We start from the raw sequence: 20,045 nt of genomic DNA on the forward strand, positions 1-20,045 counted from the left end.
CCCAGAAGAAGGGGATGATGCTATAGAAAGTTTACTGTAGGCCTGTGTGGGACTTGCAGTACTACAGGAGCTCTCTTCACTCCCAGTGAATAAATAGGAAAGGGTTAAGGCGCAGTTCAGTGTGAGTGCCATTATCTGGGTTCTTGGCGCGGTGTCCAGTACCTCCAATCACCGGCCTGGCTTCCGGACAGGATCAGACTGTTCACCTCTTATTTATCTTATATTTAGAATGTTATTGAACACTGGGGAACACTCAGCGTCTGTGTCCCTGCCGATACGGGCAAATCCCAAATCACACACGTACCCAACATCTCACCATCATTTCCCCTTCACGGGATACAATGAGTTCTATTCACTGTGTGTGTGTCCGTCCTCATTCTTGTATTAATGAACCAGGAGGATCAGGATATTGGTTCTTCTCAAATAGTGTTTGTAGAGTAGAAGAGCAGTCACACGCAATGTATTTTCGACTATAGGGTTCTAATAAGACCCAAATACCCCTTTAGCCATATAAGAGGGCAGTAGTGTATAGATGGCATATGACGTGGGTTGGTACAGATTTGTGAGCTTGAGGCTACATCTCTGATCCAGATGAGGTACCTTATGTTGACGGACACATCTTGATATCTAGTACATTGGACCATACAACCTCGTCACTTGCAGTCTCTCCCGAATTATAGGTGTCCAATTTGTCCAACCTCCTACAAGAGACGTGAACAGCATGATCACTGCGGTAGATGACCAACGTTTTGGGCATGACCCAGTAGGCATCTGTTATGATTCCTGAGTATCTACAAATGGTGGACTCTCACCAATTCAAGGCCACACCACTGCCTACTAGAGGAACACATCTGCCATGATTCCTGTCTGTCTACCAGACTGGTTGACTCTCACCAATTCAAGGCCGCACCACTGCCTAATAGAGGAACACATCTGCCATGATTCCTGTGTATCTACAGAACCAATGGACTCTCACCAATTCGAGGCTGCACTGCTGCCTAATAGAGGAACACATCTGCCATGATTCCTGTGTATCTACAGAACCGGTGGACTCTCACCAACCGGAGGCCACACCCCTGCCTACTAGAGGAACACATCTGCCTTGATTCCTGAGTATCTACAGAAATGGTGGACTCTCACCAACCGGAGGCCGCACCACTGCCTACTAGAGGAACACATCTGCCTTGATTCCTGAGTATCTACAGAACAAGTGGACTCTCAGCAATCGGAGGCCGCACCACTGCCTACTAGAGGAACACATCTGCCTTTAATCCTTGAGTATCTACAGAACCGGTGGACTCTCACCAACCGGAGGCCGCACCACTGCCTACTAGAGGAACACATCTGCCATGATTCCTGAGTATCTACAGAACAAGTGGACTCTCAGCAATCGAAGGCCGCACCACTGCCTACTAGAGGAACACATCTGCCTTGATTTCTGAGTATCTACAGAACCGGTGGACTCTCACCAACCAGAGGCCACACCACTGCCTACTAGAGGAACACATCTGCCATGATTCCTGAGTATCTACAGAATTGGTGGACTCTCAGCAATTTGAGGCTGTATCGCTGCCTACTAGAGGAACACATCTGCCATGATTCCTGAGTATCTACAGAACCGGTGGACTCTCAGCAATCAGAGGCCACACTGCTGAATACTAGAGGAACACATCTGCCATGATTCCTGAGTATCTACAGAACCGGTGGACTCTCAGCAATCAGAGGCCACACTGCTGAATACTAGAGGAACACATCTGCCATGATTCCTGAGTATCTACAGAACCGGTGGACTCTCACCAATTTGAGGCCGCACCGGTGCCAACTAGAGGAACACGTGCTATGATTCCTGAGGGTCTACAGAATCCGTGGACTCTCACCAATTAGAGGCCGCACGGGTGCCAACTAGAGAAACACATCTGCCAATGAAGACCTTTCACTGCCTGGGTGGGAATGACTAATATTAGGTCTACGCTCCTTATAGTCTATTATCTTTTCCTAAATGAAGGGTGTTTACTTCCAGTATCTGCCGAGGGAGCAATATTGGCTTCTATTCAACATGGAAGTCACATTAGGTCATCAAAAAATCAGCGAGAAATGTTCAATATTTGGACTCTCCGTAGGATTTTCTGCAGACATTCTTCTCAGCCACATCGGAATGAGAAACAGCAGTTGGGTCAAGGAATTGATAGTGCGGCTGTAGATATAGGTCAATGTCAGGTTAGGGAAGTGTCGCTCCAGGGCTTGAAAGGAAAGAGGATTCCTGGAATACAAAAAGTTCTGTAAATTCTCCACATTATACAGTTTATGGTAATGGTGGGACTGCTTCTGGGAAGAACATACGGACCACTGGGGCTGCTTGAAGTACCCACCTTCCATACCACACCTTGTGCAGAAAAAACTTACCACAGGTGTGGGACCCGAGGGTGAGTCATGGCCTTTACCCATAGTTATTGTGGACCCCTTGTTGATGACATGTCTACCAATGGGCACCCACTGAGACCCTGCATCTAAAGACCCCACCATGGTCCTAACTTGGCTGCAACTCATTGAGACCTGCTGGAAGATGACATCCATGGTTTCTATAAGTGGGACCTTAAAGGGGTACTCCGCCCCTAGACATCTTATCCCCTCTCCATGCTGCACCCGCTGTTCGTTTAGAGCACTGGGTGCAGCACCGGTGGCTCATGACGTCACGGCTGCGCCGGCCGTCACACCCCCTCCCATAGACTTATATTGAGGAGGCATGGCTGTGACATCACGAGCCTCCACCCCGCATTGCTATTCATCCGGCACGGTTCCAAGTTTGCTCCATGCACATAATGTCTGGGGTGCCGCAGCCGAGATCGCGGGGGTCCCCAGCGGCAGGAACCAAACATTTTCTCCAGAATATCCAGGACCCAAACATTTACTCCAGAGTATCCAGGACCCAAACATTTACTCCAGAGTATCCAGGACCCAAACATTTACTCCAGAGTATCCAGGACCCAAACATTTACTCCAGAGTATCCAGGATCAGGTGGTTTAGATCAGAAGAACAGGCCTTTAGTGATTGTGGAGGCTCCAGGGCACATGCCCCTTTTGCCCCTTTTGCCCTTTCCTATTATTGTGAGGCTGTAGTATATTTTACTTTGCCTGTTTTTCTCAATGACCAACACGGCCTCAAATTCAATGGGTCCCTAATGCATTCAACTACTGTTGGGTTGAATATATGGTTCCTATTATTTTATCCTCTGGTCCTCATCATCCTTGGTTTTTAATAGCTTCATACTATCCATATGTAATACAAAGAAGGATTTCCGCAAAAAAGACGCGTTCCCCTGGACTTCATTCCCCAAAAACCATAGGAATCCAAGAAGGGTATGTAATAATACCAACGCTTCCCCCTTGGCTTCAAGTCGTTGGAGGAAGTGGAAAAAAAAAGTCTTTCTAACAATTGAAAGGATGGAACATTTTATCCATGGTCCTATTTACAAGCCAGAAAATCAGATGTGCCGCGGTGAGTCGTGTGGCTGGCGAGCGTTCTTACAAACAATTCACTGACTGCGCTGTATTTAAAACAGACAAAACCACAGCAAGAGTTGGACAGGGGCCAGGCGTGGACACAGTCCCTTAAAGATACAGCGCCTCCTGTATGGAAAAAAAGGAGAAAAAAATTGGAGATTCTTGGTTGGCTAATAATAACATTCAGGTTACACCTAAGCTACAAGAAATGTGGGCATTTACCGTCTAGAAAACCCGAAGGGTCTAGTCACACAGGAGAATTTCCGCATGCGGAATTCCGCCTCAAATGAAAGCCCAATAGACTTCTATGGGATTCCGAACTCCCATTCACACTTCTGAATTTCCGCTTGTGGAAATTCAGAAGTGTGAATGGGAGTGCGGAATCCCATAGAAGTCAATTGGGTTTTCGTTTGAGGTGGAAATCCGCATGCCTAATCTGCCATGTGAACAGACCCAAACCGTGAACCAGGAACAAAGAGTTGGGAAACCTATAGAACCCCAGGGGCGTTGATGAGGGGGGGCTAACAGGGCTGGAGCCCTAGGTCTCAAGCTGCCGCTGTTTTTTCATTATTGCCACCGCTGCTTTAACACAGCGGTGGCTTTAAGGTTATGTGGTTGCTATTGGTTGTCAGCTTCTATGTTGTCCTGCCCTCAGAAGATTTTAACCTTTCAGGCTTGGCATAGAGAGCGGGAGAAGATCATTTCACCGCCACAGACGGACTGTGGAGCGCAGGCAGAAGGAGCACTACACAGACCTGTTCCCTCCCACCCACGCCGCTCAACTTCTGCCACTCACATTGGTCTGCCACTCATCTCTGGTTTCCAGAGTGTCATGACAGAGGGATGGTCTTCCTTCAGTGCTCAGGGTGACATTACAGGGGGTGCAGAGCTTGGCAGTCACACCTAGACCAGAGTGCGTGAAGTGTCCAAAAGATCCCTCTGTCACATTAGAAGACAACAGTATATTACATGGTATGTCAGGTGGGGGGGGGGGGGGGGGGGGCTGTTACAGATTTTTCATTGGGACCCAGAGGCTTCAAGTTGAGCTCCTGCCACCATGTCTTGCAATGTGAAAGTGGTAGAAGCTTCAAAGCATCATAATGGGAAGTGCATACATGAGAGCCCACTCCACTCCTGTTCACCCGCTCCTCAGTTGACAATGTGTTGGCACGATGCATTTACATTTTTTACATTCTTCAGGCCATTGGAGATGTTCCTACTATAGAGAGACCTGAGAACCATCAATGAGGAATGATGGAGATCTTGTGTGTGTTCAGAGGTGCACCTTGTAGCTTCGGGGCCACAATGCAAAATCGGCAACAAGGCCCCATATGCCAATTATTGTACTGCTCTCTTATGGGGCAGATGTGCTTTGGGGCCCATGTTGTGACTGTTACCTCTGCTACCTCTATAGCGACGCCCCTATATGTGTCCTAGGACATCTGGAAACTACTATGTCAGAAAATGTGAAGGAACAGCACTCCTTTGGATGGTCCTAAAATCCAAATTCACTAAAATTAGGAGCCACCAAAAAATGTTTGTCATAAGTTTGGGGCCGACAGTCCTATCTACTGGCTTTCCGTAAGCTTGTCTTGTTATTTTTGGCCCAGATCCATTTAGTCATTATACATATACAGCCAGGGCCAATATTACAGGGGGACGCTGCCCCTAGACATCTTGTCCACTATCCAAAGGATATCTGATCACGGGGGTTCCGCTTCGGCACCCCAGTCATCCAGACGTCATGGCCAAGCCCCCTAGTGATGTCACGGCCAAACCCCCTCAATGCAAGTTTATGGGAGGGGGCGTGATGGCCGTCATGCCCCCTCCCATAGACTTGCATTGAGGGAGCGTGGCTGTGACATTACTAGCCTCCAATGCTGCAGCCAATGTTCTATACAAACGCTGGGTGCAGTAGAGAGATTGTGGGGGTCCCCAGTGGCGGGACCCCCGCAATCTCTCTGCTGCACCCGGCGTTCGTTTAGAACGCCGGGTGCAGCATCGGAGGCTTGTGACATCACGGCCATACTCCCTCAATGCAAACATCTTACCCTCTAAGATAAGATGTCTAGGGGCTGAGTACCCCTTTAACATAACCTATATCAGCTATATGTGATCCCTTGAGAAGAAAATCCCCCAAGGACAACCACAAGGGTTAACCGGTGTTCCTCGAATGTTGCAGTAACCGGCCCATTCTTCTGGTTTTTTAAACAATTGCCATTACTTTGCGTCTGCTTCCAGTTCTTTTTTTTTTTCGATTTATTTGGACGGTCTTCTTGGAGATTGAAATTTTCCACAACACTGCTCTTCTGGAGGACTTGGAACTATTTTCTGCCCTTTTTTTTTTTTTTGGTCCCTCAGTCCCTCATTAATTTTCCTTTTCACACTCAACGGAGGAATAGGAGCCATTATCCAATTGTAGCAAAGTGGCCGAGGACACGAAGACGGGGAACAAGGGCCGATTACATTGTGTTTTGTTTTTGAGCTGTAAACATGGAGACGGTTCATTACGTGGGGACCACTTGTCTACGCATTGGGCACCTGGTTCCCCCTGGTAATGGTGTTCACCAGTATTTTGTCCCTGCAGTCACTTGGACCAAATAGGATTAACTCTTCTCCAATCTCCTGTCTTCTTCCCTTGACTTCCCTTTGACATTGGTCCACGCAACCCGAAAGCACAGCCACCACCAATTGTTGACCCAATGCCGTACCTAGAAATGATGGGGCCCACAGCCAAAACTCTGAATCCCCTCCGTCCCCCACCTTCATAGACATCCATAACTTTCCCCATAAGTTCATTACTTTAAAGGGGTACTCTGCCCCTAGACATCTTATCCAAAGGATAGGGGATAAGATGTCTGATCGTGGGGGTCACCCGCTAGGGACCCCCGCAATCTCGGCTTCGGCACCCCAGACATCTGATGCACGGAGCGAACTTTGCTTCGTGCTGGATGACTGACGATGCAGGGCAGAGGCTCGTGACGTCACGGTCACACCACGCTCGTGACGTCACAGCCACGCCCCCTCAATGCAAGTCCCATTGACTTGCACTGAGGCGGCGTGGTCATGACATCGCGAGCGGGGTGCGGTCGTGACGTCACAAGCCCCCGGCCCTGCACACAACACTCTAAACGAACGCCGGGTGCAGCAGGGAGATTGCGGGGGTCCCCAGCGGCGGGACACCCGCGATCGGACATCTTATCCCCTATCCTTTGGATAGGAGATAAGATGTCTAGGAGTGGACTACCCCTTTAAGGCTGCACTGCTTTATTTTCAAATGACAACTTAATGGCCCTATTCTGACCACTATAACTTTCCTCTTTTTCTGTCATGTAGCTGTGTGACGGCTCGTTTTTTGTGGGGTGAACTGTACTTTTTATTGATAGCATTCTGGGGTAAATGTGACTTTTAGGTCAATGTTTGGCCATCAGCTATTTAAAGGGGTTTTCCCCCAGGCTTTCTGGTCATGTTTGCAGCCACCAGAGATGGTCAAGAAGTTGGACAGAGCCGAGACAGCGATCTTACTCAATTTGTGTAATGCTCATTGATTTTACTGGGAGTTGTGTAAACGTTAACCAATTGTGCACCTCCTATTAGTGTCAATAAGAGTTACACAAATTGTATAAGACAGCTGACTCCACTCATTTCAGCTTCCTGACTAGAGATGGTGGTCGCACACAGGTTGGTGACGGCCAGGAAGCCATACTTGTACATGGGAATTCACCCAAAGACATGAACGTATTGTGATGGAGGAAGAAGATCAGGGCTCAAGTCCTGCAGGAACATGTGGGAACTGAGTTCCTGCACTTTTTCCACAGCAGGAACACCATTTGCATTAGCATGACCTGCCCTAGAGTGGAAATCTTGGGTGAGTTCCTGCACTTTTTTCCCCCAGGATTTGACCCCTGAAGAAGGCAACAACACTACTACACTCTTCTGGCCACTCTCCACCCTGGATTGTTACCCTGGTTTACCAAAGAGTACATACAACTTCATAGATGTATCATCCAAAGGACTCACACAAGACAGAGCAGGAGATGGGACCTACCTAAGGCTTGATGATATTCCAGATCCATCTGCTAGGGGTGAGGGACGTGCACAGACATTTTGGGGGGCAGATGCTTAAGTAAAAAAAAAAAGGGCACTTCTAAATGAAAAAATGTTTGTAAAAACCTTAGATATGAGGTAAGGGACCTCCGGCAGTCATGTCGGCTGAATAGGACCCGCATCCCCCCATGGAGGTCCCAATCGGTGAGGGAATTATAGGGCAGGTGTATTAAATGGGCAGGGGCTCAAGCCCCCTTTTTAGTCTATATGTGTACGTTCCTGCACAGGGTCCAAAGGTCCCTGCTGTACTTCTGTATGTCCCTGAAGACTGGTCCTTCTCAATCAGATGCCACATGGCTGACACAGCTCCAGCGGTGGCTTATCTCCTCGAGAACAAGAGGATGAGACGGTTGGCACCCACCATGCTTTACCCTTCTCTCTTCTGCCTTCAGGGAAGAGATTGGAGGCTACACGTTGGCTGGTTGGCCAGTCCTGATGCGCTTTATGTACTCTGCCGTATGCATGAATAAGAGAAAAGTTCTCTTCATCAATATCGAGCGCCGGGATTTCTTGTCCTTCTATTATTTAATATCCACGGGCACGGGACTTATCTACAGTGCCGTCCACTTACCTACATGGATCTGATGATGGGGATTGGCCAACACTGATCTCGTGTGTATAGCTGATATAGGATCAGAGACAGGTGGAGGGAGCGATTAGTAACCGGGGGCTCCAGTATGGAAGACGACACGATGAACAAAGCCTAAATATTGAGGACTCCTCCAATAAAACTTTCTCCATCTGTCCCAGATCTTCCGGGGTTACAATCGGATTACGCAACAGAAAATAGTAAAGTTATTCTAAGTTATTGAAGAAAAGCAACCACATCATAGGGAGCGTCTGGTGGAGGGGATGGTGTCCGCTTCCTGCGGTCTAACCACATGAACCCATAGAAATGTATCATATATGTCAACAGCTCCCCCGAGGCTCCGGGACGGAACGTCTTTCGCCTCCTGCAGGGATTTTATACTTAGAAGAATTTTTCTTTTTCATAAACTTTTTCATATAACTTGAAAATAAAATCTTTGTTTTAGATTTTACCATTTTGTTAGTATTAGACTGTCTACCCCTGTATAGAGCTGATCTTATAGTAGACTGTCTCCCTCTGTATAGAGCTGATCTTATAGTAGACTGCTTCCCTCTGTATAAAGCTGATCTTATAGTAGACTGCTTCCCTCTGTATAAAGCTGATCTTATAGTAGACTGTCTCCCTCTGTATAGAGCTGATCTTATAGTAGACTGCCTCCCTCTGTATAAACCTGATCTTATAGTAGACTGTCTCCCTCTGTATAGAGCTGATCTTATAGTAAACTGTCTCCCTCTGTATAGAGCTGATCTTATAGTAGAATGTCTCCCTCTGTATAGAGCTGATCTTATAGTAGACTGTCTCCCTCTGTATAGAGTTGATCTTATAATAGACTGTCTCCCTCTACACAGAGCTGATCTTATAGTAGACTGTCTCCCTCTGTATAGAGCTGATCTTATAGTAGACTGCTTCCCTCTATACAGAGCAGATCTTATAGTAGACTGTCTCCCTCTATACAGAGCAGATCTTGTAGCATTCTGTCTCCCTCTCTACAGAGCAGATCTTGTAGAAGGCTGTATCCCTTTCTACAGAGCAGATCTTGTAGCAGGTTGTCTCTCGCTCTACAGAGCAGATCTTGCAGCAGGATGTCTCCCTCTCTATAGAGCAGCTCTTGAAGCAGCCTGTCTCCCTCTCTACACAGAGCAGCTCTTGAAGCAGGCTGTCTCCCTCTCTACATAGCAGCTATTAAAGCAGGCTGTCTCCTTCTCTAAAGAGCAGCTCTTGAAGCAGGCTGTCTACCTCTCTACACAGAGCAGCTTTTGAAGCAGGCTGTCTCCCTCTCTACAGAACAGCTCTTGAAGCAGGCTGTCTCCCTCTGTACAGAGCAGCTCTTGCAACAGGCTGTCTCCCTCTCTACAGAGCAGCTCTTGAAGCAGGCTGTCTCCCTCTCTACAGAGCAGCTATTGAAGCAGACTGTCTACCTCTCTACAAAGAGCAGCTCTTGAAGCAGGCTGTCTCCCTCTCTACAGAACAGTTCTTGAAGCAGGCTGTCTCCCTCTGTACAGAACAGCTCTTGAAGCAGGCTGTCTCCCTCTCTACAGAGCAGCTCTTGAAGCAGACTGTCTACCTCTCTACACAGAGCAGCTCTTGAAGCAGGCTGTCTCCCTCTCTACAGAACAGCTCTTGAAGAAGGCTGTCTCCCTATCTACAGAGCAGCTCTTGAAGCAAGCTGTCTCCCTCTGTACAGATCAGCTCTTGAAGCAGGCTGTCTCCCTCTCTACACAGAGCAGCTCTTGAAGCAGGCTGTCTCCCTCTGTACAGAGCAGCTCTTGAAGCAGGCTGTCTACCTCTCTACAGAGCAGCTCCTGAAGCAGGCTGTCTCCCTCTCTACAGAGCAGCTCTTGAAGCAGGCTGTCTACCTCTCTACAGAGCAGCTCTTGAAGCAAGCTGTCTAACTCTCCTCTCCTTGTCATGTGACCGCAGGCTGTTAAAGGCTCAGTTCACATCTGTGTCAGAGATTCTGTTATGAGCCACCATTGAAGATCCTACCAATAGGCGATTTTGGACAATAAAATGCCACGTATCATAGCAGGAACCCAACAGACCCTGGAGATGGTATCCAATAGTGTCCGAAATCCTGATGGAGCAAAACAGCAGAACAAAAACATATTCATTGTGTATTAGATACGACTGATCAGTAAAGGAGAGGGGAGGCTGCTGCTAGGTGTCATAGAGGGGTCATAGTTGAGGGGCCCCATCTATTACCATGAGGTTCGGGGGAGGGGCACTCCAGTCTCTGTCTATAATAAAGCTGCTGTAAGTGTCTCCATATACATTGTCCTCATTCTTCAGAAGGAAGTGATTCCACCAGGAGAGGAGAACATTCGGGGTTGTGGTCCCAGATGTTTACACTGAGGGGTTCTGTGTATTCTCCGAGCAATAATGTTTATCATAGGGATAATCCGCCAGGACATCGATCGGAGGGGCGCACAGATACACCGTGAGGAGTGCAGTAGCTGGAGCGCTGTACGTCTTATAACAATCCTTAACAATAAAGGGGTACTCCGCTGCTCAGCATTTGAAACAAACTGTTTCGAACGCTGGAGCCGGGAGCTCGTGACGTGATAGCCCCACCCCCTCATGATGTCACGCTCCGCCCCCTCAATGCAAGTCTCCCTTAGACTTGCATTGAGGGGGCAGGGCATGATGTCATGAGGGGCAGGGCTATGACGTCAGGAGCTCCCGGCACTAGCTCCAGCGTTCGGAAAAATTTGTCCCAAACGCTGAGCAGCGGTGTACCCCTTTAACATTGCAACACCAAGGGGAGAAGTTCTCGCATAACGGTAGGCGGTCGGGAGACAGGCAAATGAAGAAAGAATGGAGACAACATTCAATGAGTGCCACACACAGGAATATCCGCAAATACACACCATGGCGGGTGATCAGTGAGGTCATTGGTGGTGGCCACGCTGCTGGTAGCTCCATTTGCAATTGCCGACTAATGCCGTCCAAGATGGGAGACCAGTCCAGAACACTGCAGGCAACAACACGCGGAACGGAAGAAACAGAGAGATGTCCGTACTATTACCTCCACAACCAAATCAATGTAAAACGAACTGCTCCCAGACTGAAGACCAGAGGGGTCCAGCTATCATACATTATACCGCCACACACCATAATTCTGAGAGTACGGCCAGTATTATAGTAGATATACAGTATTCTTGTATATAGGAGCAGTATTATAGTAGTTATATTCTTGTATATAGGAGCAGTATTATAGTAATTATATTCTTGTATATAGGAGCAGTATTATAGTAGTTATATTCTTGTATATAGGAGCAGTATTATAGTAGTTATATTCTTGTATATAGGAGCAGTATTATAGTAGTTATATTCTTGTATATAGGAGCAGTATTATAGTAGTTATATTCTTGTATATAGGAGGCAGTATTATAGTAGTTATATTCTTGTATATAGGAGCAGTATTCTAGTAGTTATATTCTTGTATATAGGAGGCAGTATTATAGTAGTTATATTCTTGTATATAGGAGCAGTATTATAGTAGTTATATTCTTGTATATAGGAGCGGTATTATAGTAGTTATATTCTTGTATATAGGAGCAGTATAATAGTAGATATATTCTTGTATATAGGAGGCAGTATTATAGTAGTTATATTCTTGTATATAGGAGCAGTATTCTAGTAGTTATATTCTTGTATATAGGAGCAGTATTCTAGTAGTTGTATTCTTGTATATAGGGGCAGTATTATAGCAGTTATATTCTTGTATATAGGAGCAGTATTATAGTAGTTATATTCTTGTATATAGGAGCAGTATTATAGTAGTTATATTCTTGTATATAGGAGCAGTATTAGAGTACTTATATTCTTGTATATAGGAGCAGTATTATAGTAGTTATATTCTTGTATATAGGGGGCAGTATTATAGTAGTTTTATTCCTGTATATAGGAGCAGTATTATAGTAGTTATATTCTTGTATATAGGAGCAGTATTATAGTAGTTATATTCTTGTATATAGGAGCAGTATTATAGTAGTTATATTCTTGTATATAGGAGCAGTAGTATAGTAGTTATATTATTGTATATGGGAGCAGTATTATAGTAGTTATATTCTTGTATATAGGAGGCAGTATTATAGTAGTTATATTCTTGTATATAGGAGGCAGTATTATAGTAGTTATATTCTTGTATATAGGAACAGTATTATAGTAGTTATATTCTTGTATATAGGAGGCAGTATTATAGTAGTTATATTCTTGTATATAGGAGCAGTATTAGAGTAGTTATATTCTTGTATATAGGAGCAGTATTATAGTAGTTATATTCTTGTATATAGGAGCAGTATTAGAGTACTTATATTCTTGTATATAGGAGCAGTATTATAGTAGTTATATTCTTGTATATAGGGGGCAGTATTATAGTAGTTATATTCCTGTATATAGGAGCAGTATTATAGTAGTTATATTCTTGTATATAGGAGCAGTATTATAGTAGTTATATTCTTGTATATAGGAGCAGTATTATAGTAGTTATATTCTTGTATATAGGAGGCAGTATTATAGTAGTTATATTCTTGTATATAGGAGGCAGTATTGTAGTAGTTATATTCTTGTATATAGGAACAGTATTATAGTAGTTATATTCCTGTATATAGGAGCAGTATTATAGTAGTTATATTCCTGTATATAGGAGCAGTATTATAGTAGTTTGATCTAGTCATGTAATCACTGTTACTGTAGAGAATATTTCTTTACCAGTCAGTCCTAACATTTCCATTGTGGTGGACATGTTTTTACAGGCCCGGAGCTTAGCCTTTCCTTAGTAAATAGTATAATCTAATATCCCTGATCAGGTCAGGACCAGGTTTCAGGTCGGTCTTCAGTCACCACAGTCTGGATCTTCTTCAGCTCGGTGTGCAGTAATCCCTCAGTTTGTCCATGAGTACGGGGCAGACTAACCTGGACGTGTAGTGCACAGCTGTATACCATCAGACGTCCCAATCCAATCAATAGATTTTCCTTCCAAGCATCTGAGAAGGATTCAGAACCTGGAACCGAGTAAGAACACTTCCCAACTCGTCTGGAAAGCCAGAAAGGTAAAAGGTAGAAGAAAGGTCAGGACCACGAGTGTATTCACTTGTTATACACCATATATGTGATGTGATCCCTCAAAATAATAAGTTTACATACATTGACTCAGTATCACACGATAGCCTCAGATACATTGACTCTACAAAATATAGTATCACACATGCTAGAAGATATAGCCTCTCCGCAGACAGTATCACACATGATAGAAGATATAGCCTCTCCGCAGACAGTAGCACACATGATGGAAGATATAGCCTCTCCGCAGACATTATCACACATGATAGAAGATATAGCCTCTCCGCAGACAGTAGCACACATGATGGAAGATATAGCCTCTCCGCAGAAGACAGTAGCACACATGATGGAAGATATAGCCTCTTCCCAGACAGTATCACACATGGTAGAAGATTAAGGCTCTCTGCAGACAGTATCACACATGTTGGAAGATATAGCCTCTCCGCAGACAGTATCACACATGATGGAAGATGAAGGCTCTCTGCAGACAGTATCACACATGATGGAAAACATAGCCTCTCCGCAGACAGTATCACACATGGTAGAAGATGTGGGCTTTCCACAGACATATGGTAGAGGATATAGCCTCTCCGCAGACCATATCACACATAATGGAAGATATAGCCTCTCCGCAAACAGTATCACACATGATAGAAGATTTAGCCCCTCTGCAGACAGTATCCCACATGATGGAAGATATAGCTTCTCCGCAGATAGTATCACACATGGTAGAGGATATAGCCTCTCTGCAGACAGTATCACACATGGTAGAAGATATAGCCCCTCTGCAGACAGTAGCCCACATGATGGAAGATATAGCCTCTCCGCTGACAGTATCACAAATGGTAGAAGATATAACCCCTCCGCAGATAGTATCACACATGAGCAGCTTAGATACATCACCTCAGCAGCAGCTCTAGGCTCCACGTTGACATCCATGATCTTCTTCGTGGTCCTGGCAGTCGCCGATGAGGGATGTGCGGACACTTTCTCTTTCACCCTGGGATCGGTTCGGAGATTTTCCAGGTCAGTTGTTGCTTTATTAACTGGATTTTTCCACTGAACATTCTCCAGACTTCGGACTGCAATAACTTAGCTAAACGGAAAGCAGTTCCCCCGCCACCAACCGAGAAGGACTCTCATCCTCCATCCCAAAAAGAAAAATAGCCAACACAACTACCTAATACACGGGTGCACGCTGCAAATACTAAGTATACAAAAAAGAAGGTTGCAGCAGCACTCTTGGTCAAAAAATGGAGGCTCTTAGCGCACTTTTTGATCAAAACGTGTCCCCCATCCACCACGTGGAGGTGGCCTCAATTTTTTAATTGATAGTGGATCCTGCATGTCACCCAGTCAGAGGTCATATGCCCAGCAGAGTTGAGTGACAGATAAGTGTTAGGGTCCCATCTAAAATGAGGTTACCGCTGCATGGTGGATGAGGGGGGGGGGGGGGGTCACGTTTTGATCAAAAAGTGTGCTAAGAGCCTCCATTTTTTGACCAAGAGTGCTGCTGCAACCTTCTTTTTTGTATACTCTAATCCTCCATCATCATCTCTCTATAGCTGGGATCAGTGCCCATGTGTCCTGAGGGATCAGTGCCCCTGTATCGCCTGTCATTACGCACAGAGCGAACTCACTCTGTGCAGTAATGATGGCGGGGTGCTGCAGCGGCGATCCCCGGGGTCCCCAACAGCGGGACCGCGGCGATCTAACATCTCATCCCATGGATAGGGGATAAGATGCCAGGGGCGGAGTACCCCTTTAACTACAGTAATGCTTTTCACCAGAGGTGGCAGCAGAGAGCAGAAAGTGAATATTTCTGAATGGGCTTAACTTCTTGACACCATCTGCTATTACCCGGTAAAAGTGCAGATTACCCCATTACATATAAAAGTGCGGATTAACCCCATTACATATAAAAGTGCGGATTAACCCCATTACATATAAAAGTGCGGATTAACCCCATTACATATAAAAGTGCGGATTAACCCCATTACATATAAAAGTGTGGATTAACCCCATTACATATAAAAGTGCGGATTAACCCCATTACATATAAAAGTGCGGATTACCCCATTACATATAAAAGTGCGGATTAACCCCATTATACATAAAAGTGCGGATTAACCCCATTACATGTATCAGTGCTCATTAACCCCATTACATGTAAAAGTGCAGATTACCCCATTACATAGAAAAGTGCGGATTAACCCCATTACATAGAAAAGTGCGGATTAACCCCATTACATAGAAAAGTGCGGATTAACCCCATTACATAGAAAAGTGCGGATTAACCCCATTACATATAAAAGTGCGGATTAACCCCATTACATGTAAAAGTGCAGATTAACATAAGTATATTAATGGCCCATACAAAAAATATGGAGAAAAACTGTTCCAGGTTAAACCCCCCCAAAGGACGAGGGGGCACTCCCTCCGTCTGGAGAAGAAAAAGTTTAGTCTCAAGGGGCGACACGCCTTCTTTACCGTGAGGACTGTGAATTTATGGAACGGTCTACCTCAGGAACTGGTCACAGCAGGAACAATTAACAGCTTTAAAACAGGATTAGATACATTCCTGGAACAAAATAAGATTAATGCTTATGAAGAAATATAAAATCTCATTCCTTCCCCAATATCGCGCCACATCCCTACCCCTTAATTCCCTGGTTGAACTTGATGGACATATGTCTTTTTTCGACCGTACTAACTATGTAACTATGTAACTATGTAACTATGTAAAAGTGCAGAATAACCCCATTACATATAAAAGTGCGGATTACCCCATTACATATAAAAGTGCGGATTACCCATTACATATAAAAGTGCAGATTAACCCCATTACATATAAAAGTGCAGATTACCCCATTACATATAAAAGTGCGGATTACCCATTACATATAAAAGTGCGGATTAACCCCATTACATGTATCAGTGCTCATTAACCCCATTACATGTAAAAGTGCAGATTACCCCATTACATATAAAAGTGCGGATTAACCCCATTACATGTATCAGTGCTCATTAACCCCATTACATGTAAAAGTGCAGATTACCCCATTACATATAAAAGTGCGGATTAACCCCATTACATGTATCAGTGCTCATTAACCCCATTACATGTAAAAGTGCAGATTACCCCATTACATGTAAAAGTGGGGATTAATCCAATTACATATAAAAGAGCAGAATAACCCCATTACATATAAAAGTGCAGATTAATCCCATTACATATAGAAGTGCGGATTGACCCCATTACATGTAAAAGTGCAGATTAACCCCATTACATGTAAAAGTGCGGATTAACCCCATTACATGTAAAAGTGCGGATTAATCCCATTACATGTAAAAGTGCGGATTAACCCCATTACATATAGAAGTGCGGATTAACCCCATTACATGTAAAAGTGCGGATTAACCCCATTACATATAAAAGTGCAAATTAACCCCATTACATATAAAAGTGCAGATTAACCCCATTACATGTAAAAGTGCGGATTAATCCAATTACATATAGAAGTGCGGATTGACCCCATTACATGTAAAAGTGCGGATTAACCCTTTACGATCCATTTTACACAGTACAATTACTTCACCAACCTATAGGAAATTTACGACACTGGGACACCGCAGAAGGTCTCACTACTCATCATGCACCTGTCTCTCTAACATATGCCAGGGGTCTCCAATGGACATCCAGCTGTTGCAAACCTACAACTCCCAGAATGCCCGGACAGCCAACGGCTGTCCGGGCATGCTGGGAGTTGTAGGTTTGCAACAGCTGGAGGTCCACAGTTTGGACATTTATGGAACCTGGTGGACACTTTGTGCCATTGCAGTTCAGTGACCCTTTAAGGGCTCGGAGGGACACATTTTTGCCGCCATCGGCCCGTTCATCGGTTGAGATTTCTATTTGGACAATGAGTAATGTCTGATGTTTGACTTGATTCTGCGATTGCTTTCCTTATCAGCCCCATTAATCCACCACATCAGTCCCGTAAGGGCTTCATACTTCTCGACGTGACATCTTGGCTTGGAACCCGTCCTGCCAGCATCTTCTGAAGGCGATGTTATCGTAAAGCGAGGACTGGATAGTCTTCATGTGGTCTTTACTCATCTTCAGAGCAGCGCTCAGATCTGACGGGAGGAGGAGGAGGGTCTGGAAGGAACATCCAGGAGATAAGAGTCAAGATGAGATGGAAGGAGAACAATCGCTGGGGGCAAATAAGGCGCTGATACGTGTCATGCATGGTGGCAGGCGTGGTGCTCATATCTAGCCCAGTGGTTCTCAAACTTTTTTGCCTGAGTTCCTCTTGACAGCCCATTCCCAAAAATGTGTCCCCCCCATATTAGAGACATTTTGTAATGATTACAGTATAATTCATATGCGTTACTTTCCTCTATAAAAGACCCCCTGTTCCTCTCCCTATCTCACCAGTCCCCCGATTTACAGGTGACGTCTTCTCTAACCAGAGTTGTTTTCTTTTCTTCACTATCTGGCCTAGACCGCCATGAAGATTTCTCCCATACAAGACGTCTACAAAGAACCAGACAAACAAACATTTTAGGCTCCTTTCTTCAGTACAATACCCACCTATTTACAAACTCTCCATGTTTATTGTCACAGTAATAATACCCGCTGTGCGTCCCCATAAAGTTGTTAGGCCCCCTCTCTGCCCCCAAATATAGCTGTAGACCCCCAAACTGCCCCCATACATAGCTGTAAACCGCCATACTGTCCCCATATATAGCTGTAGGCCACCAGACTGCCCCCATATATAGCTGTAGGCCCCCAGACTGCCCCCATATATTGTTGTAGGCCCCCAGACTGCCCCCATATATAGCTGTAGGCCCCCAGACTGCCCCCATATATAGTTGTAGGCCCCCAAACTGCCCCCATATATAGCTGTAGGCCGCCATACTGTCCCCATATATAGATGTAGGCCCCTAGACTGCCCCCATATATAGCTGTAGGCCCCCAAACTGCCCCTATATATAGTTGTAGGCCCCGCAGACTGCCCCCATATATAGTTGTAGGCCCCCAGACTGCCCCCATATATAGCTGTAGGCCCCCAGACTGCCCCCATATATAGTTGTAGACCCCCAAACTGCCCCATACATAGCTGTAAACCGCCATACTGTCCCCGTATATAGATGTAGGCCACCAGACTGCCCCCATATATAGCTGTAGGCCCCCAGACTGCCCCCATATATAGTTGTAGGCCCCCAGACTGCCCCCATATATAGCTGTAGGCCCCCAGACTGCCCCCATATATAGTTGTAGGCCCCCAAACTGCCCCCGTATATAGCTGTAGGCCGCCATACTGTCCCCGTATATAGATGTAGGCCCATAGACTGCCCCCATATATAGCTGTAGGCCCCCAAACTGCCCCTATATATAGTTGTAGGCCCCGCAGACTGCCCCCATATATAGTTGTAGGCCCCCAGACTGCCCCCATATATAGCTGTAGGCCCCCAGACTGCCCCCATATATAGTTGTAGGCCCCCATGGGGGCAGTTTGGGGGCCTACAACTATATATGGGGGCAGTCTGGGGGCCTACAGCTATATATGGGGGCAGTTTGGGGGCCTACAATTATATATGGGGGCAGTCTGGGGGCCTACAACAATATATGGGGGCATTCTGGGGGCCATTAGTATTCACTACCATTTATTCTACTTTGTGACCATTTCAAAGTGGTCCAGACCAGTAACCAGTGGCTGTGGCTGCCATTACCCCTTGGAGAACTGCTAAGTACCCCTGGGGGTACTTGTACCCCAGGTTGAGAACCACTGATCTAGGAGGGCTTAGGGCATCATTTATGGAAGACTATATTTATCATCTATTAGGACTATCATAGGCATACTGAGGTGGTCAAGTCATATGGTCACATATTTCGTACAGTAATGGTGGCTTTGTGGTGGTCACCATTATTAGAGTCATTATTATGGGGCTTCTTTGACTGTATGGTGGTCCTCTGGCAGTCACTGCTCTAAGAATGATATTGCTGTGATAGTTCGATGGATCCTGTGGATGGCACCGCTTTGGTGGTCTTGTAGTTGTGCTATTATGAGGGTCATTTGGCTGATACAATTTTGGTAGTCCTTTGACCCTCATTATTATTAGTGTCGGGCGCGAATATTCGCTTTTCGAAATGTTATTTTGAATATCGCAAATTTTTAGAACATATTTGCTATATATTCGAGATTACGAATATTAGTTTTTTTTTGTTTTTTTTTCACAGAACACATCACAGTGATCATCATCCCTCCCTGCTTCCAGCTTGTGGTGTAAAGAACGCTCCAATACTAGTTACTATGTGAGACTGTGGAGCGCGAATATTTTGCATATGCGCATATTCCTTCTTTTAACTTGTGGCCAATGAGAATGATACAAATACACATGTCAGAGGTTATCATTGTCTCTAGCAACCAATAGGAAAGGTTCCCACCCCTTCACTATGTAAGATTCCTCCCAGCAGTGTTTTTTTTTTTTGCAGTTTCACGTGCGATTACGTGAATATGCAACAAATATAAGGAATACGCAAAATTCGTGAATATAGGACAACTATTCGTCCATATTTTCGCGAAATATTGCGAATTCGAAAATGGCCAATGCCGCTCATCACTAATTATTATGATAGTTCTTTGGCTGGTACTGTTTTGGTGGACCTCTGTCGTGGTGGCTCGGTGGCTGTCACCGTTGTGAAGGTCATCTGGCTGATTCTATTATGGTGGTTCTGTGGCGGTCTCCATTATGACAGTCATTAATATGGGGCTTC

The sequence above is a fragment of the Hyla sarda genome, chromosome 13 (genome assembly GCF_029499605.1).
Source record: "Hyla sarda isolate aHylSar1 chromosome 13, aHylSar1.hap1, whole genome shotgun sequence".
NCBI lineage: Eukaryota > Metazoa > Chordata > Amphibia > Anura > Hylidae > Hyla > Hyla sarda.